Source organism: Saimiri boliviensis, chromosome 6 (genome assembly GCF_048565385.1).
Source record: "Saimiri boliviensis isolate mSaiBol1 chromosome 6, mSaiBol1.pri, whole genome shotgun sequence".
Classification (NCBI taxonomy): Eukaryota; Metazoa; Chordata; class Mammalia; order Primates; family Cebidae; genus Saimiri; species Saimiri boliviensis.
In genome coordinates, this window is record NC_133454.1 from 21693792 (window position 1) to 21718282 (window position 24491).

General features: G+C 43.0%; 1 protein-coding gene and 1 long non-coding RNA gene across 4 annotated transcripts in view; one reads left to right on the forward strand and one right to left on the reverse strand.

Annotated features, from left to right (window-relative positions):
- The window catches only part of TENM4 (teneurin transmembrane protein 4), a 3045593-nt gene that overhangs the window by 2007124 nt on the left and 1013978 nt on the right, over positions 1-24491 (forward strand). The gene's annotated exons all lie outside the window — the stretch shown is intronic.
- On the reverse strand, positions 1250-23857 carry LOC141584802 (uncharacterized). Its single transcript, XR_012517984.1, has 7 exons — positions 23772-23857; positions 22485-22539; positions 17686-17812; positions 16553-16726; positions 14664-14814; positions 11054-11177; positions 1250-5280 (listed from the first exon to the last, which is right to left on the reverse strand). It is a non-coding gene; the product is annotated as an uncharacterized LOC141584802 (long non-coding RNA).

Here is a 24491-nt window from a genome sequence, read left to right on the forward strand (position 1 = left end):
TCACAATAATTCACCCCAATGGAGGGCAGAAATGTTCCAAAAGAAAATCTACAAATCACTCATTTTTTGTTTAAAATGCATGATGATCTTTGCACATCCTAATATTTTGCCTAAGCTAATATTGAAAGTTGCATTTCGTGCCCTCACTGGAGTTGATCAGAAGCAGCCAGAAGGAACTTGAATGAAAAGGGAAAAAAACAATCTCAGACTGAAAATGATATGAGTAATCGATTAATAGATAAATTATTTAGGGTTAGCTGAAAGTTAATTGTATTCAAGAAAAAAATGCCCTTATAACATAAAGAATTGTCTTTTACTGCCTCAACTATAAAATCAGGATAATAACTACCTTATAGGCTTGTAGAAATTAGAGATTAATGAATGTAAAGCCCTTAGCTCTAATACCTAATATTTGCTGGAGCTCTCATGGCTGCTGATGCCATTATGACTGTTTTTTGTTGTTGTTGATGTTGTTATGGTTTCCAGATATACTGCATTCAGTGTTCTCTCTATCCATGAGGTTTCTTCACCCAGAGCTTCTTTTACCGCCATGCTAATTCCTATTCATCCTTCCGCCGGTATTGCCTCCATCAAGCCTTTCCTAACCATCCCTTTCCTCAGACTGGTGAGATGCCCTCTCTGAGCCACGCTTGGACACAAGCACTGACCACACTGGATTGTCACTGCCTGTGTATTGTCTATGCTTCTCACTAGCCTGAGACTTCCTACCTGACAGGTATTAGATTTTTTTTTTTCAGTCTCCTTATAGTTGTTAGCGCACAGCTTCTGCTCTGTGCATATTTGCTGAATGAATTAAAAGTCTGCAGAAAATTATGTATTCCTGGAAGATTCTTAGAACAAAAAGAGATTTTGGAGATCACTTTTTCCAATCTGTTTTAATTATAAGGTAGAAGGAAAGGCAATGACCTGTCCAGGGTCACACTGTAAGAAAGAGGATAGACGGGTCGGGTGTCGTGGCTCCTGCCTGTAATCCTAGCACTTTGGGAGGCTTAGGTGGGTGGGTCTTGAGGTCAGGAGATCGAAACCATCTTGGCTAAAACTGCGAAACTCCATCTCTACTAGAAACATAAAAATTAGCCGGGTATGGTGGTGGGCACTTGTAATCATAGCTACTCGGGAGCTGAGGCAGGAGAATCGCTTGAACCCCAGAGGTGGAGGTTGCAGAGAGCCAAGATCACACCATTGCTCTCCAGCCTGAGCGACAGAGGAAGATTCTGTCTCAAAAAAAAAAAAAAAAAAAAAGGAAAGAGGACAGAAGTGGCCTTAAAACACGAGTATGTCTGGTCCAGACAGCCCCAGTCCATGGCTTTCTCTACTGTTCTAATCTACACTCCTACAAGCCTAAGAAAAACTGCCTTGGGTTTGAACTCATTAGGCCAAACCTAGTGTAATATTTCTTTAAGTATAATCCACTAGACAATATCTTTGGGAAAAAAAAACAACTATGTGGACAAGTAAGTTTTGCAAGAGTTCTATATCTCATCCTTCTTTAGATAATCAGTACATTTCAACTCACTGAAGCCTTTCAGTAATGAGCCCTGTTTAATTTTTTTTGAACCCAATTTGATCGTAGAATCTCTCCCTCCTTATTTTTTTTTTCCTGCTTTTGTTGGTTTTGTTTGATTTTGACTTTTAGTTGATACATAGTAGCATCCCAAGGACTCTGAATGAGTTGTCATTTTTCATTGCTATGGAACATTACACCTGGAGACAACCTTGGGCAACATCTCCTCCTACTCCCTCATTTTACTGACGGAAAACTGAGGTCCGGGAGTGAAATGGTATTACCTGTGTGATACAGCACAAGTAGTGGCATATCCTCTTTTTGGTTCTTTGGTCAAAATGTGGTCTGTTACTATCATACGTCTACAATTCTCCCTGGACTGCTAAAGGCTTAAACAGTGGCCGTTTAAGGAGTTGAGCTGACTTTTAGGGTGAGGCGGAAGGCATCGTCTGCCGTAGGGAGGAAGTGACTCTGATAGGGAGGTGAGAATCAGCTCCTCTCCTCCTGCCACGGCGGTCTGCTGTTCTAGGCCAGGTCGGGTTGTCCATTACAATCTACCTTCCCATATTTATGAAGCACTTTTTCATAAAGGACTTCTGATGGCTTTCTCTCATAGTATGACATTTTTTCTTATGATAGGTCCTTGGATGATGTTTGACATATAGGGAAAAAAAGATTCAAATTTAAAAAATTCAAAGCCTTGCCTAACTAAGATGTCACATTTAATCAGAAAAGGAAATGGTACAAAAATCTTGGCATCCTGAAGCCAAGCTGAAAGCTCTTTTTGAACTTCTTCTACCCCTGGCACATCCTCCTTCTCTCGATTCTGTGGTGACCCCAGCATTAGGTGTGTGCTTCCCGGACTTTCTAGTTCCCCTTGACTGTGATGCCCTTTCATCTTCTCAGCTTCTCAACATCCTCTTCCTACTTCAAGACTAAACTCAAAAAGCTCCTCCTCTATTAAACTTCACCCCAGCCATGAACTTGGCAGCTCACTTCCCTCCAGGTTGGGACTGATCATATTTTGCCTAAAATCTTAAAACTTGTGTTCCCATTTAAGTCTTAGCCTCGCAACGAGTTTTTTAGGTGCAAGGCCTTTCATACTCTCTTCTGCTGCAGCTCCTTTAAGGCAAAGGCTCAGAGTTTAGTAGAGCTCAAACACAGACTTTGAACTAGAAAGACAAAATAAAATCCAGAGTAGATACTGTCTAGTTTTTCCTCTCTGAATTTCAGTCTCTTCAAGGGTGAAATGGGGACAACCATGCATAGCCTGCAGAGTTGTTAAGACCAAATAAGAAAATATGAGTAAGCGTTTTGCAAAGTGGATTAGAACACACTTGGCGATCAATGACTAACTAGCAGCAGCATCATATACCCCTCAAGCACCCAGGTACCCATATGTGCACGCAACATGTCACAGGCTCTATATTGGTTGAGTATCCTTAAATTTGAAATCTAAAATCCGAAACGCTCCAAAACCTAAGACTTTCTGAGTGCTAATCCAGCATCACAAGTAGAAAATTCCACACCTGACCTCCTGTGATAGCAGCAGCCAGCATGCAGTCAAAACATTGTTTCCTGCACTAAGTATATTCTATAGAATTATCTTCAGGCTATGTATATAAGGTGTCCATGAAACATAAGTGAATTTCGTGTTTAGATTTGAGTCCCGTCCCCAAGGTATCTAATGATGTATATATAAGTATTCCAAATCCAGCAAAATCCAAAATCCAAAACCCTTTAGGTCCTAAGCATTTGGGATAAGGGGTATTCAACCTGTGTAGCCACTACCATTCAACACTTAACCACTTTTCTCAGTTCTAGCGCTATGCCATGTCCATAGTGTTTTGTATCTCATTTTAGCATCTTTCGCTCCACTGAAGTAGTCACAGTTCATGGGCCTGTCATCCCCCTTGGATCATGTCTTTCCATCTTCAGTGTTTACAGCACAGTGACTAGCTCACTGTCAACACTCAGTAAAGGACCTAGGAGCGAATGAATGAAGAAATGCAAGCATGTATTTTCAATTTTAAGAAAAAACTCATGAAACTTTACAAAATAAATCCCATGTAAAATGCTTTTCCCAGTGGATGCAGTGGCTCACGCCTGTAATCCCAGCACTTTGGAAGGCCAAAGCAGGAGGATAGCTTGAGGCCAGGAGTTTGAGACCAGCCTGGGCAACATAGTGAGACCCCATCTCTACAGAAAAAAAATGCAAAAGTTAGCTAGGCACAGTGCCTCATGCCCGTAGTCCCAGACACTAGGAAGGCTGACATGGGAGGATCACTTGAGCCCAGGAGCTTGAGGCTGCAGTGAGCTTATTGCACCACTGTACTCTGGCCTGGGTGACAGGGTGAGGCCCTGTCTCTAAAATTAAATAAATAAATACATAAATAAACAAATAGATACATAAAATGCTTTTCCCACAATAATGAATCTTATTTCCCCCACAAAGCTTCATGTTTAAAAGAAAGCTTACATACACCTGTAGACTGTTTCTTCCTGCTGAGCATTGGCATATCACCCATACTTACACATCCATCATTGGGTGTAGATGTGCCGTTAACCCCTCCCTAATTTGCAGATCTGGGATTCCAAATCCACAGATAAGAAGCAAAGGCTCTGAATTTTTTAATGCGCTGCCTCAAAGTTTAAGCCTTAAGGTGTAGGTGGAAGGGACTAACATTTATGAAGACACTACTCTAGGTACTATCCACTGTGCTTTGGGGACGGAAATCATTTGGTGAATACCCGTTGGATTTCAGGCCTTGGGACAGGCATTCTCATATACGTGATCTGATTTAATCTTTACTATAATCCTGTGGGGCAGTTATTATCCTGTTCTCCAGATAGAAAATACAAAGCCGAAAGAGTTCACAGGGCACGGAAGTGGGGGAACCAGCATTTGAATCCAGAACCAGCTGTCTCCAAAGTCCATGCCTTTTCTCTCAAGCCACTGTACTTGTGATGTCTAGAAATCCCGCTCTTGTACAATCACACCTTCTCTGACAGCACTAGACAGACGAGACTGTGTTATACATACCCTCACACATAGCTGCAGCTGCCCTTTCCTGTGCTACATCAAAAGCAGAGGCCCATCCCTGGATCACAGGTGTCCATTTCTCACTTATAATTGAAAAGTACCTTTCATGTTTCTCCCCACCACAGTAAAACTGCTCTATATTTATTTCATTGTTATTATCATTTTCATCATCCTAACGATTCTTCAGTATATACCAAGTGTCTCTGATGAAACATACAGGAGATGAAAAATCCTTGGGTGGGTTGGCCCGCTTCAAATTGTTAGTGTATTATTCATTAGTGTATTAATATTGCATGGGCTGTATTTTTATATGCAATTTAAAGAACAGGTAGCTTAAAATGGGAATGAGACAATATTATCGGATCAATCAGAAGCCCGAGCTTTCACTCAGAGCTTTTAAATGATCATTCCGATCCGCTGGGTGAGAGAATATGTTGTCAGAAATGTGATGCATCTGCACTGGGATAGTTTCAGGAAAGGAAAACACATCTCAGCCTAGAGAGGGTGGGACTATTAAAGTAAATGCTTGTTTTGCATTACGCAAACTCAGGGAAATTGGGTCAGGTCCATGGTCCATCCGGGCAGGAGTCTGTCTCAGACACTTGCACCACAGGAGGGAAGGTGGGTATTGAGGTTGCCCTCCAGGCTTGGGCCTTGGCACTCCCAAATCTCTCAGGACACTCATAATGCATTTTTATGCAAATCTTCATTTCTGTGGAATGAAAAGCAAAAAAATGCATGTGATTATTACAATTGGAAAGAAAAGGAGAATAGGGCCCAGCCAATCCCTCACTCATATTTAGGAAATTCGCAGAGAAAAGGCAGCTATATAATATCCTGACATCTATGGTCTCCTTCTCCGGCCCTATTTCACTTAAAACACTCAAAACTCCTCAAGGTAGAGAGCACAGTAGGATCACCGTGCTTTTTATAAACAGGAAAACTGAGGCCAGGAACATCTGAAACGTGTCTCTCTGTTCTTCTCATTAAAATCTGCTTCAGGGAAGTCTCCCCTATCAGACACCCCTAAGGTCACTTATGTCAAAGGACTGCTGGTCCCTGTGGCACTTGAACTTGGACCTCTCTCTACATTACTGTGAAAGAAGCAGTTCGGGGCTGAGAGTCAGACGCTCTTGTTCGACCCTCAGCTGAGCGGCTTTGGACAAGTCACCTGCCCTCCTTCTGAGCTAATGATTTGTGTATAAAATGAAAGGACTTGACTTTCAAGAGTCAAAAACTCAAATGCCTTGAGGAAGAAATCAGCAATGAGAATCAGTAAACCAGAATGGATGTTAAGATAATAGGGGACTTTCAGCATTTAGGAATGATAGCAAATAAAGCCAGTGTAAGCGCCAGACTAAGTAAATCGTTTGAGAATTTAGCTCTCATGTGAGCAATGTTTTTTTTTTTTAATTGTACTTTAAGTTCTGGGGTACATGCGCAGATCTTGCAGGGTTATTGCATACATACACACATGCCACGGTGGTTTGCTGTCTCTGTCCCCCTGTCACCTACATCAGGCATTTCTCCCACTGTTATTCCTCCCCAACTTCCCCGCCCCCACTGTCCCTCCCCTAGCCTCCCACCCCGCAACAGACCCCAGTGTGTGATGTTCCCCTCCCTGTGCCCACATAAGCAATCTTAATCACAAGTGAGCATCTCGAAGTTAGTGCAGCATCCAGGGGCTGCCGAATAGACTCAGAAAACCCACACAGGTGCTCACCCTTGTGGATATCCTGAACCTGAAGTCAAGTTAAATACTTGATTCAGAACCATCAGTGTACACATAAGGTTTCAAAATTGGAAAGAGCATTATCAGTCATTTAATGTAAACTTCCTATTTTATAGAAGAACGAGAAAAAGAAAGAGAATGAGAACTGGGCAAGATGGATCATGCCTATAATCCCGGCACTTTGGGAGGCCAAGGTGGGCAGATTGCTTGAGGTCAGGAGTTCAAGACCAGCCTCACCAACCTGGTGAAACCCGGTCTCTACCAAAAATACAAAAATTATCTGAGCATGGTGGCACACACTTCTAATCCCAGCTACTCAGGAGGCTAAGGCATGAGAATTGCTTGAACCCAGAAGGAGATGGTAGTGAGAGGAGGTCGTGCCACTGCACTCCAGCCTGGGTGACAGAGTGAGATTCTGTCTCAGGAAGGAAGGGAGGGAGAGAGGAAGGGAGGAAGGGAGGAAGGGAGGAAGAGAAGGAGAGAGGGAGGGAGGGAGGGACGGGAAAAAAAAGAAAACGAGAGAAAGAGAATGGGACTTGCAAAGGGGCCACAGAGCCCTGCCCCCATTCTCCAGTCAGCCCAGTCTCCTGAGTAGGCAGTGACAGCCAGCCTTGCAGCCCTGCATGTACCTTCTCCCCCAACTCAGGGTCCATTAGGCTCACAAATGCAGGAACTAACACACATGCAGGGGCGGTAGGAAATGGCTGCCCTCTGAGCCCCATAAATGTTCCCAGGGAGCCGAAACAAAGAGAGACTGCAACGACCCTCTTGTCTAATTACTGCCGGCTGTAAAATAATTTATTGTTTTATCACTATGTCTGACGGCAGGAAGAAAGGTCTCTTAGGTCCTGTGCTTCCTGAGGCTAGACCCACGTGGCTCTGTTACGTGCAGCGGACCCGTGTGTGCAGGATCATCCATTTTGACATTGTCCCACCAGTGTTCATGCGTTCATTTGTTCATTCACTTATCCGTTTATTTATGAAATGTACTTTGTTCGGGTCAGGCCTCATGGTAGGTTGTGAAAAATGGGAGGTGAATGAGACAAGGGCCCTCATTAGCATCCAAGGGAAACAGACTTCACGTATACTGAGCATCCACCCCACGCCCAGCTCTGCATCAACCAATGCTGATTGAATCCCGACGTGGGCGTTATTACTATCTTACAGATAGGAATCTGAAGCTCGTAAAACACCTCGCCAGTATCACCCAGCATGCAAGCGATCAAATTGTAGGTCCCCCTGGATTGTTTCCCGCTTCTCACATGAGATATCACAGATACGCAAAGAAATCATTACAAAACAGAAATGCTCAAATAGAGGCTTAGGCAGGTGGTCGAGTCAAGTGTACCTATTCCTTTACTCCGACTGCCATCTTCTATCTCCCTTCCCCAATCCCAACTCCAGAAAGCCAGGAACCGCCAGAGCACACCATGTTAATTGAGCAGGGCCTCTCTCCTACTTGGAAAACTGTTTATTTACCTCTGAGACTGTTCCTAATGTGTTACAAACACTGTCATCCCATGACCTCACCTATGATGAGGACGATGAGAAAAATAAACAGTAACAGCTGCTTTGTATTAAGCAGTGTCTTCGTTCCAGGCATGGTACTTGCCAAACTCTGAACCTCCCGACAGCTTTATGTCCATAGCTCCAATTGACAGATGAAGCATACAGGCTTCCTTAGGATCTCTATGGTCACCAGATAGTAACTGTCCAGGCCTGGATTCTAATCAACCCGTCCATCTAACTCCAAAGGGTACCTCCTCTCCTCTATGCTATGCTGCCTGTTCAGCATAGCCAGAGTTGTCATTTAAGCAGTGATAGCTGTGGGCCGGACACTATGTGGTGTGTTTTCCCTAATACACCAAGTCTGAGAAATTAAGTAATCCCACTTAAAAAGAGTATAACTAAGGCTTGGGCAGGTAAAACCATGGAGCTAGTAACTTGAATTCCAAACCAAAGAGCTGCTTATCTCCAAAGACTAAACCATCCAAAGTAAAGTCCTTGATCTTGACATTTTCCCACCCCACTGTTTTAGAGAGCAAGGGCTCTCCCCGCAAGGCAGACCCAAGCATTCCTCCCTTGCACTGTAACCCAACCCCAGCTCTCATAGACCTCATTTAATAGATTATCTGCTCACATGGGTGCCCATTCCACAGACAGGCTCGGGTCTAGGCAAGCCTAACCTTCCCTCTGTCTTGCCCCCTCTGCAGTTAGCAGCCTTCTCTCCCCTTCCTTGCTTCTAGCCCAACACTTGCTGACCTTAACTTACTCTTTCCCCTTCGCCCTCCTCATTTCTACCTTCCCTGCAATCCTGTTTCTGGGGCTACAGATCTGCTGAGGCTGCTCCTTTAAAGGCCACCAGCAACCTACTGCTCATGAAATATGAGAGTGCACAGCCTCACCCTCACTGACTTCACTGTGGAATCGCCACTACCTGAGTCACTCCACCTCCACGAACATCGCCCCTGCATTGATTTCCTGTGACCCTGCATTGTCCTCTAACCTAGCCAAAGATTCTTAGCGCTAAAGGGGAATGTAAATGTCTTTAAAGGAAACTCCCACCCAGAGCAGGAATCCCCTTCACACCATCCCCATGTATAGTCTACTGGCCTCTTCCAGAATTCTCCCTGTGATGGTGAGTTCATTATCTTGGTCTGTTTAGTAACTATTATAATTTATTCCTTCTCAAGGGTTCTCTTCTTGTACTCCCATTATTAAGTTTTTAATTACAAAAGCAATTTATATGCATTCTAATTAAAAATGAATAAGTAAAAATCTAATATTTACCCTTCATCCCACTCCTATTTCAACAACTTACGCCAGGCCCATAAAAATATACGTATGTTCACAAATAGTGTTGTTGCTATTATTTCTTTGACCTTCAGAATTACAATATATACATTACTTTTACTTTTCTCATTTAGCAGTATCTTGCAAGAGTGCTCCATGTAAAAATTTATAAGAAGATATAAAACTAACTCATATAACTTAATAGCTACATATTATTCCGTAATACATATATACTACCATTTATTCATAATTCCCGGATTAATGGATTGTCAAAATGTTTTCAAGTTTCTTTTGTTGATGTTTTGTGCTGTTTGCCGCGATGAACTTTATTATACATAAATCTGTACATACTGATTTTTTTTAATGTAAGATGGACACACATCTGGTGTCAAATGATACGTGTAATATTAATTTTAAAAGATATTCTTAGGTAACTTTATACAATTGTTATAACTTCCTCCTTCCACTAGCAGGGTTATGAGACAGCTCATTGCCTTGCGTTCTCCCTGTAAGTGGATAGTTTTGCAGTCTATAATGTTTGCCAAACTAGATCATGAAAAGTGGTATATATTGTTGCTTTAATTTTTATTTCCTTGGCAAGTCAAAATGAGCATTCTTCACATGCTTATTAGCCATTTAGATGTTCTCTCCCATGACTTGCTTGTGCATAACTTTTGCCTGTTTTAAAAAATTAATTTGATTTTCTCCTGTCAATTTGTGAGATCATTTTGTACACAGGCACATTAACTTAAGTCCCTATAACTTTATTTCATATGTGTTACAAACATTTTTCCAGACTATCATTTGTTTTGTTTTGGGCTTTTGCCCTTTGCTCATAGTATGGTCATATTACAAATTCTAAATGCGTACGCATTCAAATATATTTATAATTTCCATTAAGCTTCTGAATTTCTTGTAATGCTTAGGAAGGTTTCCATAACTCCCAAGGTTGTACAAGTATTCTGCTAATTTTCTCTCCTTTTCTATTTAAATCTTTAATGCATTTGTAACGTGTACATGGTATGCAGTAGGAGATTTCATGATTATCTTGTTTGCTGGGGTTGAGCCCCAAACTGCCTTCCTACCGTCTCATCCCTGGGTCTTGACTTTGCCTTGCATTCTGCCCAGCTCAAGTTCAAAACCCCAAAGCTGGACCAACATTTCTTAACCTTCGTCCACATAGGTTGAATCCTTAGCTTTTGACTGGACCTAAAATAATCCAGTTTGGGAAGACTGATGACATTTTATTTTAATTGTGGTGGGATGTTTTTCCATTCTCTCCTCTACATTGTAAGTTTCTTAATGGTGTGATTTCCCACTGAAGCATACCAAACCCAAATAGCAAATACTGTTGGATTGAATTCCCATCATCACAATTAAGATGCTAGAACCCTTCTTCTGAGATCACAAAAGCCTCCTCTGTGCTTTCAGGGGCCAGAGCACATCTGAAAGTGTTTTCTCTCATTTGTCTGGGGATGGACACGTGTGAAAGTGCCCGTCAATTAAGCCCTTTGGGTTTCCTTAGAATGCTTGCCAAAATGATAATTGCAATATTAATTTGTCACTCAAGTGAGTTTTCATAATAGCAGCTGGGGGCTGGGGTCAAGATGCCACATGTCACTTATATCTAAGGAAGGAGAAGATGCTGCTGAATCACAGGTTTCTTAAGAAAAGTTTAAGGTGGGAGCCTAACAGAAAGCCCTCATTTCATCAGCCCTCGAAGGCCTGATGGGTATCATTGTACCTACTTTGGTACCTCTTGACCCCTAGTCCAACACTGTTTTCTTCACCACCACTGAACTTCTTGGCCAATATCCAAGGATGTTGGGAAGAGGGGATGAGAAATGTTTAGCTTTCCCTTTTGTAGGTCTGCATTCAGAACTCAGAGAGCTAAGGAACCCTATACAAGTTACATAGTGTCATCCATGTCTTGTAGTTATTTGCTATTTCTCTGTCTTACCTCTCTTCCTTTATCTCGTAATTGTGATATGATATAAAAAGTACAAGCCAGGACATCATGCCAACCTGGGTTTGGATCCTGATTCTTAGCAGCTTTTCACCTCAGTAGGCCTTGATTTTATAATCTGTAAAATGGGATTACAATAGAACTTATTCATTATTAATCAAAATAGGTCAAGTTTTATTGCAGTAACAAATATCCCCCAAACCTCAATGGCTCATTATACTATTTATACTTTTTTATGCTGTCTGATGGAAATAGGGTAGTCTTCCTCTAAAATGAAAACTATAAAACATGAATAAAGAACTTGAAAAGGACACAAATAAATAGAAAGATATCCCATATTCATGGATTGGAAGAATTAACGTTAAAATATTCATATTACCCCAAACAATCTACAGATTCAATGCAATCTCCATCAAAACACTAATGACTTTCTTCACAATGGAAATAACATTTCTACAATTTGTATGGAACTGCAAAGGATCCCAAATATCCCAAGGGGAGAAAAACTTTAAGCTTCTCACCACCTGTCTTCAAAATATACTAAAAAGATACAGTAATCTAATCAGCATAGTATTGGTGTGAAAACAAACACATAGACCATTGGGACAGAATAGAGAGCCCAAAAGAAAATCTACCACAAACCTTTGTTTTTGGACCCTACCTCCAAAGAGCACAGGCTTTCTACTACATTTTATGAGAAACCTTCAGGAGATGGTGCCCTGATCCAGAGGTGGGAATTTCCAGAAACAGGTAAAAGGGAATGGTAGAAAGAGTAGTGATTTGGCTATTGGGGAGGGCTGAGTTCTGCTCTCACTGCATCACTTGGGGCAAGCCATTTCCTTTGTTGGGTCTCATTCTCACATGTGATTCTGGAATCAAACTGCCTGTCTTCATATCTATGCAAGCTGCCTCAGTTTCTTCATCTGTAAATGGGAATACTAATAGTGCCTACCTTATAGGGCTATCATGAAGACAAAGTCAATGACTAATTCATTAACATTATTATTGATTAAATAAGTTATTAAAGCACTGTTATTAATTTATTACATGTGAAGTAGGACAATGCCTGTAACACAGTTATTATTCAATTAATATTGGTTCTTATTGTTCCTAATATTATCATAAAACTGGAGATTGGGCTGGAAAATCTCAAAGTTCCTTAGACAAATGCATTTAGCTAGTTTTCACTGACTCAGAAGTGACTTTGAAAGGCAATTCCAGCTTCTGAGACAATGCCTGGTTTAAAGATAAAGGATGTAAAAAGTGCTAGAACCAAAACCGGTCCATGTTCTTCTCTCCTATCACTTGTTTATAGTTTACAAATCTTGCTTCCCCAGTTGTCTGATATTCTTGAGGCAGAAGCTGGGCCTTCCATCTCTTATCTCCAAACCAAGTACGGAGTCAGGCCCCTAGGACATATCCAATAACTCTTTGTCAGATGAATTAATGGAAGAACAAACCAATAAGACTGAAGAAGACTCAGTGCCCCAGTGAGCTAAACATGCAAGGAGGGATTTCAGTGACATCTATTTTCTCTGTCCTGGCAACATGCTAATGAGCTGGAGAGCTCTGACTAAATTGCAATTTCCCAAAATGAGTTAATTAATAAACTGATTTTGGGATGATTAACGGGGGTGGGGGGGACCCAGTTAACATGATTTTAATGTGAAAGCGTCAGTGAAGCACAAACTCATTAGCGCAAAACTATTTCCTGCCCCAGCAGGCTTGTCACATAGTACTTTTTATGGAGGAAGCTGGAAAAGCCACACTGATAAGGATTGAGATCCTGAGCAGCCAGAAGTCTCTAAGGGCAGCACACAGGCCTGAAAGGGATTCTGCCTGGTGGATTCTCACAGCACCCCCACACAGGTGACCTCTCTGCTGATTTCTCATTGGTTGCAATGAAGCATCTGTTGTGAATAACTATACTTAATATATTAAGTTCCATGTGACTGTTATTGAAGAAAAGGGATACAAAGTGTGTATAAACTAGTTCTGAATGGTTTCCAAACATTGAAAAGTAATCATTGTATTGATAAGTATTTTTAAAACAATTAATGTTTCAAATGCACTTTCCTTGCCTATGTGTAAAGTGGAGTGATAAGATTATTTCAACTTTGAAGGGTTACCAATGAGAATCAGAACTGATCATTAAAAGCTGCCACTCCCTGAGTGCCAGCCCCATGCCAGGACCTCCCCTGCAGATGATCTAATTAGTCCATCAGAGATTAACCTTTGAGTTCCCGAAAGAGGCCCAGTAGAGGTTCTGTTTCCTCTAAGCGAAGGGCTTTAGGCAGAGAACACAGCTTTACAGGTGCCCCCTCCCCTCCCCAGGCCTCAAAAGAAAGAAGAGGAGGATCTTTAGCCAGAAAAGGAAGCTAAGGGTTCCACTTCTCACTCCTCGTGATGCAAACTGCCCACTCTTACGATAGTAAAGGGGCTGTGGAGATGGCCGGGCAGCCTGCAGTTCCTCCAAGAAACCAGGCCCTGTCTCAGCTGGACGGGAAGAAAATGGCGTTTCTGAAACCATCTTGAATGCTACCGTCAGAGCTCAGATCTGGTGCGTGACTTGTGGCTCAGGCTGCAGAGAAAAATTCCTGAGTGATCTGGGTGTGGCTTTGAGCTCAGTAAAAGTATCCATGTGTCAGGACTGAATGGCCCAGATACAAGTATAAGCCACCAGCCCTACTGAAATAGACAGCTAACGTCAATTTCTCACTCACATTTCAGAACATATTTTGCCTACATTTAAAAGGCTGAAAGATCATCAGTTACATCAGCATCAAGTCTTAGGTCTGTAGGTTCAACTAGGAAGCAACTGCTGACCAGTGAAAGGAAGTGCCATGGCCAAGTGCTCTTTGTCTGTGGGTGAGGAGGCAGGTAGCAAAAGGGGTTTGTCCAGAGTCCCCAAGCAGGATAGCCCAGTGCTGGAAGTGCACAGTGATAAATTGGCTGAGGTCACTGTGCTCAAGGTGCCTTGGAGAAGACAGGACATGGACACTGCTAGTTCTAAGGAGAGAACAATGAGAATCTTTAAAGAGACATAAGTAAAGAGTGCTGCAGATGTGGAGGAATATAATCAGCCACATGTTGTTGTTATGGTTAGTTGAAGTATTAGTGGTCAAGGAGTCGGGAGGTAAGCTACTCTTTGCTAAGTGCTTCTCATGGACCACTCTCCATGCTGAGAGCTCTGTTCTATCCTCACCACAGCCTGATGAAGTAGCTATTAATATAAGCCCTACCTTACAGAGGGGAAAACGGAGGCTCAGATTGGTTAAGTAACTTACCCATATTTCCAGAGGCTACATATGAACTCCAACATAGACTCCTGAGTCCCCACATTTAATCATTATATCGATCATTTGTGTGACCAAGAGATCACCTATGGGTCTTCTGATCCTTAACATTAATATGAGAGTGGCTCAAAAGCCTGTCTAAATTCTGTGGAAAGCACATTTTCTCCAAGATTGTCACAAATTTCATTGTCTCTAGTCCCACCATCGGACCCTAAACAAGTTCCACCTGGTGCCTGAGCTATGGCTACCTGTGGAAATGCTTGTCTCTGGGTCTCTTACCAAGCAGCAGACCAATTTCCAGAACTTACCTGAGCCTGTTATGGCATGTGGCAGGTAGACTAACATGCATCTGGCATGATAAAAGCTTCCTTTGAGTTCTGCGTAATCCTGTGACTCGATAAAGTGGTTGTATGACTATTCATAGAGACAGTTTTAACATTCCGTGTAGGAAAAGGATACCTGAATGTGTAAACAGAATCAAAGGCCAGCAATTAAATCCTTCCACCAATGGTTGGAAGACTGGACCACAGCTGCACTTCAACTCTTCCACCACATCCCTTCAAAAGACAAAACTGACTCTCCAGGTCTTGAGGCTTAGCTCAAAGCAACTGCTGCAAGCTTGCATTTTTTTTCTTTTATTCATCCTAAAATGTCCCGTAAATTTTGATATCTACTGCATAAAGCATGTCTTTGTTTTGATATAAAAATAACACTTTAATGACTTGTTAACTTATTTAACTCTTTTTCCAAATAGGGGTTGGGATGTGGGGCGGCATATACCAGGAAATGTACTGAGAGCTTCACAAATGCTATTACATGTAAATCTCACAGGAAGGCATTATTAACCCTATATTTTTGTTGATGAGATGAAGCTGTATAGTGGTTGAAATGTTCACCTGTTCACACACATTAGAAAGGGGAGAAGAAGGATTCTAAGTTCGGTTTGACTGTCCTCAAAGTCTGCTCTTCTGAACAGGGTAGCCCCTCTGTTGACTTTATATGCCTTGCTGAGTATCCATTTATTTACCTGCCCTTATTGAATGAAATCTCTACATCTAATTTAATAAAGTCACGCCAAGGAGTGCACTTAAGAAAAAGATAGTGTGACAATTCAGTTTGCCATTAGAACTTGAGGACCTATGTAATCTAAAAGATCATTACATCAGATAAAAGATGGGCCCCCAAATCAGTCCCCAGAGATGCTCTATCAGGAGCCCTCATGCACCTGGACTTATACTACCTGTGGAAATGCCTCTCTTCAGCTCCAATTCAAACTGGGAACCCAGTTTTTCAAGACATCACTAGGGCGAATAGCTTGGGCTTTAATGGAGTGAGATGCACCTGATAAAATAAAAAGACTTTGCACAAAGACACCCTGAATCCGATAATATGAATCTCAGCAAGTTGTCTGAAATCCAAGTATGAAAATAGTTCAGGCAATTTGGCTACAACTTGCGAAATGAAACAAGCCCTGTGTATGAAAATAGATCTCTTTCCTCACATGCCCAATCTCATTCCTTTTTGAAAATTTGAGGATCACTTTTCAAACCAATTGGAAGTTTTCAAAACTGAAAAAGAATATAGTTTCAGAGGACCAGAGACCTGTTCTTATTTTCAGGGTCGAAGTTAACAACAGTATGTTGGGGAATTATCAGTTAATTCGAGTCCCTTAGCCCTCTGCTTCCTGTCCTTCACCACACACCATGGGCAAGGAAAGGTTACACTAAGACAGGCCTAGGTTCAAAATCCAGCTCAGCCACTTTTGTGCTGTGTGGTCTCAACAAATTCCTAAACGTCAGCACATTTCCTCCCCTTAAAATAGGAAGGACAATACCTCCCAAGCAAGATGAGTGAAAGAATAAAATGTGGTAACAGATAAAAAGCTCTTGGCATATAGTAGGTGCTCAAAAAATATTAGTTCCGTTGCTCCTCCAGCTACACACCCTCTAGTTTCATACCTCCTATCCTTGCACAGACTTTCTTTTGCCTACAAGGTTCTCATTTTCTAGAAGAATCTCCCTGATAGTCTATGGCCCAGCTCAGAAGTCATTTATTCAAGGAAGCCTCCTATGTTCTACCTCCCACTCTTAGTCATAAAAATTATAGCTTCTATTTGTGTTCTCAGTAGCCATTAGTTCATATTTAGAACAGGTGATGAGTTAGGAAAGCTTGCACGCACCAGGAGCAGCAGATGTACCTGCTTATCCTGATTCACTTGGCCTGCTATAATAGAGCAACTTCATGGCCCAAATGACTGGCAGGGAAGATGCTGTCTGGTTCAGTGGACCGTGACTTCCATAGCCCTTGTGCCTTTAAGTCATGGATCCATTAATACCACAAAGAGTAATCGGGTACCTGCCATGGGCAGACCCTGTGGAAGATGAAAAGATAAAACATTTTTTAAAACTCAGCTGCAAGAGAATGCATTGCCTAACAAAGGAACATACGGACAGAAGCAACAAGAGAAATTAGGTAGAAAGCCGATGAAGTCCTAAACACGGCTCAAAGTGCTATGGGAATTGTCGGGGAAAGGAAATGAAGATACATTCAACATCCGATTTGTACCAGGCATTGTGCATGATGTATTTACAAATGCCATCTCCCAAAACACCTAAGAAGAAAATGTTATCCCCATTTGACAGATTATAAACTTGAGACTGAAGATGCTTTCAACAACATACCCAAGGATATAAGGCTAATAATAGTGAATAGTAAGATATAAACCCATGCTGACTCCATGCTGTTCTCCTTTCCTCCCCAAACTCCAATTTGCAAGCAGCCATGATAACCTGGGAGCAATAATTGCAAATCTAAATGACACCATTTCCTTGATATTTGAAAGGACAGCAATCATTTCAACCCCAGCATTTAGATGTAGCATGTAACGACGTGTTATTAACATGCTCATACTATACATTAGGTTCTCCAGCTTAATACTAGCCAATTTCATCATAATGAGCGTTGAAGTCAGCGTGGTCCAAACTCCCGTTGCCTGGCTCTTAGTGCCTGCATTAGAGCAGAGCTGATCACTTCCCCTAAGGCTGAGCATCACCCTCCAGCTCATTTCCAAAGAGCCCAGACCTTCAGAGAAATACACTGCCCTTCACACACAGACAATAATTCTTCAGTATTTCATCTTTCTTGACAGCCAGCCAATCCATCACAGGGCCTCTTTCATAATTATTGATTTGCATTTATCTATAGCAAAGCCCTTTTGCAGACCATCATTTACACTCTTGGTCATTTTTTAATCACCAGGAAAACTGTCACCTGGAGTTGACACAACTTCAGAGCATTCATGTGAAACTCCAGGGTGTTCATCCCACTCACCTTGAAGGCTCTAAGATCCGCCCAATATTAGTGGCTTTAAATAAGTCAGCCGCAAAGGAAATTGGAGCTTTTGTCTCATTCTACTGGTCTAAGTTCTTTGACCCATGATATTGTATTCAAGGAAGTCCTATAGAAACAAGCACGGGTTAATGATTGGCAGGCTAAAGCTTCATCTGGCTTACAGAGGGAATGCCTTAGACCATAGGGTATTTTTCATTATAGCTAGTTGGCAAAATTAAACATTTTTGAGATGTCACACACAAATAATAGTTTCTACTTTTTCCCTGATTATGTGGAATAGCTGGACCAATATGCCCACTTGACCATAGTCTTCTAGAGCTGATGGGCGGCTTCTCCTAGATAGACAGGACTCCCCCTTTCAATTGTATTTTATTCATATCCTTTAGCTCTTATGTAATCAGCCCCTTTTGACATTCAAGTATGTGGTCTGTATAAAAGTATAAAAATAAACAGTGGTCTGTATTGAGTATAAAAGATTGATGTTTAAGTCTTGGTTCCCCTGGCTACTAGCTATGTGGATTTGGGTAAGACACACTATGCTCTGTGCTTGAATTTCTTCATTTGTAAAATAAAAAGAAAGAAAGAAAGAAAGAAAGAAAAAGAAAAACGATGGACTGATTCTATCCATACTTTTGTAATTTGGGCTAGCCACTCTGCTAGTTACTAGGATACAAAAGTAAATTAGAAATAATACTTGTTCCCAAGCGGCTTATTATTTAGGATAATACATGTAAACAATATATTTCAAAATCATGGGTCAGTATGCAGGAATGTCAGCCTGCAAGCAGCCCATAGGAGAGTCATCCATTCCAAGATAAGGGAAACTAAGGCAGACTGTCTAAGGAATGATGCTTGAGCAAGAACCTCATAGAGGAGAGAATGAGAGAATGCATGCCAGGTATGTTCAGGGAACAAACCAAGGTTTATTCCTGTGTTGAGTCAAAAGAACAAGAGCCAGGAAGAGCTGAAAAGCCTGGAGTGCCTAGTCTAAACACCTTACACTTTTAGTCTTTGGGCAGTGAGGAGTCACTGAAGATTTTGGAAAGTATATGGAAGGGATATGACCAAAGGAGTATATCAAGAAAGTCAGTGCGGACAACAGTGGGCACAAGGGCTCCTCCTGACTACGTGAAACTCCTAGGCTTTGTTCCTGAAGTTTGCCTGAGTGAAGCGTACAATTCACTCTCAGAATGGATACTGCCATAGATCTGGTATTTACAGCATGTGGCAGATCTGAGGCAAAACTTAGGCTGGAGACCAGGTAAGTACACATGATGGGGAAAGATCTTCAAAAGCAGAGAAGCATTTGATTTATAAGAAACTGTAGGCCAGGAGCGGCGGCTCATGCCTGTAATCCCAGCACTTTGGGAGGCCAAGGTGGGCAGATCATGCGGTCAGGAGCTCGAGACCATCCTGACCAACATATGAAACCCCATCTCTACTAAAATACAAAAAAGTAGCCAGGCATGGTGGTATGTGCCTGTAGTCCCGGCCACTCGGGAGGCTGAGGCAGAGGAATCACTTGAACCAGGGAGGAGGAGGTTGTAGTGAGCTGAGATCATGCCACTGCACTCCACCCTGGTGACAGAGCAAGACTCCATGTCAAAAAAAAAAAGGAAAGAAAAGAAACTCTAGTGCAGGTGTCCCCAAACTTTTTACACAGGGGGCCGGTTCACTGTCCCTCAGACCGTTGGAGGGCCGCCACATACTGGGCTCCTCTCACTGACCACCAGTGAAAGAGGTGCCCCTTCCTGAAGTGCGGCGGGGGGCCGGATAAATGGCCTCAGGGGGCCGCATGCGGCCCGCGGGCCGTAGTTTGGGGACGCCTGCTCTAAAGATCCAGTTTACTGCAAGGGAACATCGTCTTGCTTATGCCAGATGGTCAAAAACCACCAGAAAAGAGGAGCGAACAAGAACATTTACAACAAGACTTGCATTACAAACATGAGGGGGCAGACACCTTGTAAAAATCAAATCAATGAGAAAAATAAATCAAGCCAATGATGGAAAATATGAATAAAATAAAATAAGGTAGTATGATAGAGAATGACTGAGGAAGACATCATTTGATAGGGTGCTGAAGGAAAGCCTGTTTAAGGTAGAGGGTCATGGGGATTCAGACCTGAAAGATGAGGGAAACTCACCTTTGGGAAGACCTGAGGGAAGAACACTGCAGATCACACAGTCCACCAAGACCTGTTCAAGAGCACTGGGAAGAAATGGAACCCAGAACAAACCGTGGAGCTGCTGCTGTTGTTGCTATTACTTCTGGCAGAATAGGATACAGAACAGTGCTATGGGGAAGAATCTCATAGCTTTGTCTCCTGAGCTGAGGAGAAGGATATGTACTGATTCTCCAAGCTATTAATGAAAACTTCCATGTTCTGTCTGAGTTAGGAAAGAATGCCAAGACAAAATATACGACTCAAACAGCGCTTTTATTGTAAATCCCCTCCCCCTCTTCTTATCTCCCCATTCTGCACCATATTCATATCAAGGCCATTCGCATAAGAACTGGAAGGAGATCCCAGCAAAACTCAGGTCACATCTTAGGATAAGGTTAGGGCTGGCCACACTTAACTGATTAAGAGTGTAACAGACAAGGAAGAGTCAGGAAGTCAGGATAAGAAATCAGTTCATGGATGTCATAAACAACTGGTGTGTTTCACCTTCACCTTCCTTGCTCATGGCAGACATTAATAGATCATGGCTCTCTTTCCTGTTGGGACCAAATGTGCCTTCAGAATCCTTCCCAACTCGTGACTCCAAGCAGCCACCATAAATCAACCAAACTTGGAACAAGAGATTAAATCTATTTGTTAGCCCACACCTTCAGCCATTCACTGAAGCGAAGCAAGACATTCTGATATGGCTAGGTGGAAATGGAAAAAATCCTGTCTTACTGAGTAATGGATGCAGAGATATCCCTGTTCTCTATTTCAGCAAACACACACACACACACACACACACACACACACACACACACACACACACCCCTACACCTGCTTCACCATTTATTTATTTATCGGCCTGAATTTAAACAGTCCCCCTGTCAAAGCAGCTATGTAGAGTAGTGACCACTTTAACACCTTCAGGGAGGGGCAGTCACTAAGTCAGATGGAGTCCCAGTGTCATTGAGTCTTTCCATCTCAGCTGCTGGTGGTGGAAGGGACATAAGTCAGCCAGGTAAAATTCTGTATACAGTAACTTAGTTATTAGGAAATCAGGCTCTAGGGCTAGATGCCCAGGTGTGTATTGGCTCTGCCATTTTATAGGTATGTAACCATGTTACTCAACCTCACTGGGCCTCAGTTTTGTTTTCTGTAAAATAGGTGGAACAGTTATGCTGACTTTACAGGTCTGTCAAAAGGATTACGTAAGTTAATACATGTAACGTGCTTAAAAACCATTCCTAGTATAGTGTGAGGGTTTAATAAAGGTCAGAGTATATAAACAAATTAAGATAAAGTGGAATTCAGAGCCAAGACTCAAGAAACAAACTTCCTGGGTAGGAAGTTTATCTTGGAGCAATGAGAGGCCCTGCTACCTGAAAGGACAGCCGGGAAGAGCAAGGCAGGACCCAGGCTCTAGGGCTAGATGCCCAGCTGTGTATTGGCTGGAGGAACTGGCTTGCCACCGAGTGTGGAATGAACATAGGCTCCAGGCTCAGGCAGAGCCGAGTCCTGTGAGCTCAGCTCAGCTACTTTCCAGCTGAGTGAACGTGAGCAAGTCACTTGCCCTCTCTGAGGTGAAATTTGTGACGTAGGTACGGATATTAATGCTAGACTTTCAGCTTCGATGTGAGGATCAAAAATGAGCATTAAGCCTGGCTCAGAGGACATAGCCAATGTGAGTTCCTGCATAATAACAGAGGCCTTTAAGGGCTGGGGAACAAAGAGAAGGATGGGGTGCGGCGAGGGTGAGAAAGGGAGAGAAGTGATCTGCTGCCTTGATAGAGACTGTTGGCCACTGAGAGTCAGGAAGGTGGAGACGAGGAGGCGGAGGCGGTGGCTGGCAGCCCAGCACCAGAGCATGACAAAGTCAGAGTCAGCCCTGGAGTCAGGGCCATATGCTGCAGAGTCCCACGGCATCAAGCTGGATCCTTAACCTCTCTCGGCCAAGGGCAGAAAGTACAGAAGGGGACGGCACGTGCAGCCTGCAAGGCCAGGGAGAGAGGAGGCGGTGGAGGACGGCTGCTGTGTTTTTTGTAGGAACTGAAGGGAAGGTGAAGAGAGTGGGTCCCAGCACGTTAACCACAGCAGCTTCAGTGTTACAGGTTTTATAAAGATCTTATCTTTAAAAGGCAAGATCTTCCTCCTTTTCTGAAAGGATGTTGAACACAATTGAAGCATGGCAACACGGACTTTGGGAATTATAGAATAATTCAGAATTAAGAAAACATCTTAAGAACTACCTATTCTATCTTCCCAAACCAGGAAAACGCTTCTCTGCTATCTGCTAGGGTATCACCCAGCTCATTCTTGAATATTTTTGCTTATAGGGACATCACTACCTCGTAATGCAGTCTGGAGTTCCTCTAATTGCAAGAAAATCCACCCTGTCATCCTGAGATGAAACAGGCTTTCTCTGACTTCTACCGATAGCTTTTGTTCTGCCCTTGAGAAACTGGCTCCTGTTGTCCACCCCGCCACCCCCTCCAGCAGACTAAAGAACGCATTTAGTCCGAAGAATATGTCCACTTACAACGCTCGCCTTCTAAAAGTACTTCTGTTACTCCAGTGTGAGCATACTGAGGGTAGAAGCCATGCTGTGCTTACCTCTGTATCTCTGTCACCTGGCACAGGGGAAGGGCTCACTCCCTGTTTCACGAGCCTATGGATAAAAGAAGAGTGGAGAGATAGACGCTCAGGCTCTCACAGAAGATCAATTCAGCATTTTCATTTTGTTAGAGAGCCCAAAGAAATTGTGTGAGTTATCCAAAGACGCCTGGGGGCAGAGCCAGAATTAGTATCTAGGTTTCCTGAGGCCTATATGATATGATCTCAGAACCTGAGACAGGACCCTGGGAAATGTAGTTTGCAAAGGAGCCCGGAAAGCATGGTTTGCAAGGATCAGAGCCGTGCAGTCTAGAACAGAGCATCAGTTCCACAAACCCTTATTAGTACACATCCCGAGCAAGGCTCTGTTCCTGAGGAGGAGTCCACAAGGACCAAGTCTCGTACTTGAAGAATGTGCATTCATAACCAGGCATAATCAAAGGCAGGTTGTGCTTTGTGCTATTTCAGAAGTGTCAGCAAAGTGCTGTGAGAAAGGAGGGAAGAGAGTGATTCCTTCCCCTTGGGAGGATCTGAGGGCTCCTGGAACAGTAGGCATTTGAGTTAAGCCTTAGCTGATTGGAGAAACTGGGTAAGCAAAAGCAAAAGAATCCCGACAGGAGGAAGCGGGATGAGGCCTGGCTGGACTTTAGGGGACAGGTGGTTGAGTGATAAAGGATGTTGCAAAGACAGGCTAGGGCCCCACAGAGGACAGCCTCAAGACCCATCTCGGGACATTGCCTCTTTTCTATGCCCAGGGAGTTACGGAAGAGTTTTGGGCAGAGGGGCAATGTGGTGAGTTCCATGTTTGGGAATACTGTGGGCAGCCCTTCCTGAGAGTCCGTCCTGCAATTGATCGGCCAGATCAGGACCGCTGCATAGAATCCTTCCTGCTTCTGCATGAGGAAAGCCAGATCTGCCAGGTTTTCGCACCCGTGGCAGCCTTCGTGGTGGCTCTACCCTCCAGACCTTTAAGGGTTCCTGAGCTTTTAGCCATTGAATTAAACAGATAGACACACGTGGATTAAAACAACACAGGAAGCAGAAAACTTGGTCATCCTCCTCTCTAAGGCTGGGAATAGAGGATCTGACAATAGCGGTTGGGACGCTTTCCCGACTGGCCACACATGTACTGCAGGACTGAAATTCCAGAAGCTGTCATTCCATTTGGTAACAGTTTGGACCTGTCTCCCTGACTAACTCCTAGCCCAGTGCTCAGCCCAAAACAAGCAAGCAATAGATAGGAAACCCTTTCTCTTCCCGCCCTCCAGGACAGGAAGCAAGGTTTACCTGACTTTGTTTCTCCAGTGCTCAGTATTGTGTAAGGGCTCAGTAAGCATTTGGTGAAGAAATGAGTGGGTAAAGTTGGCCTTGTACTTATGACCTTTGCACAAGTTATTCAAAGCCTCTTAACTCACTTTTCTCCTCCCCTGCTTCTCAAGACACATCTTTCCTTTTGAGAACATGAGACACAGCTTCAATAACTGATCTGTGACTCATCATTCTGAAGATAGATAGAACACTGTATGCAGGTTGTTCTGAGTGGTATGGCTGCAACGTATGGTGGAAGTACAGAGTTTAAAAACAAACCACAAAGCCGGGCGCGGTGGCTCAAGCCTGTAATCCCAGCACTTTGGGAGGCTGAGGCGGGTGGATCACGAGGTCGAGAGATCGAGACCATCCTGGTCAACATGGTGAAACCCCGTCTCTACTAAAGATACAAAAAATTAGCTGGGCATGGTGGCACGTGCCTGTAATCCCAGCTACTCAGGAGGCTGAGGCAGGAGAATTGCCTGAGCCCAGGAGGCGGAGGTTGCGGTGAGCCGAGATCGCGCCATTGCACTCCAGCCTGGGTAACAAGAGCGAAACTCCGTCTCAAAAAAAAAAAAACAAACAAACAAACAAACAAAAAAAAAATCACAGAGGTATCTTTCCATAGAGATCTACGTTTTCTCACATTTAATTAGTACAGAAGTCAAAGTGCTCTGGAACCACTCGTCATCACTGTAT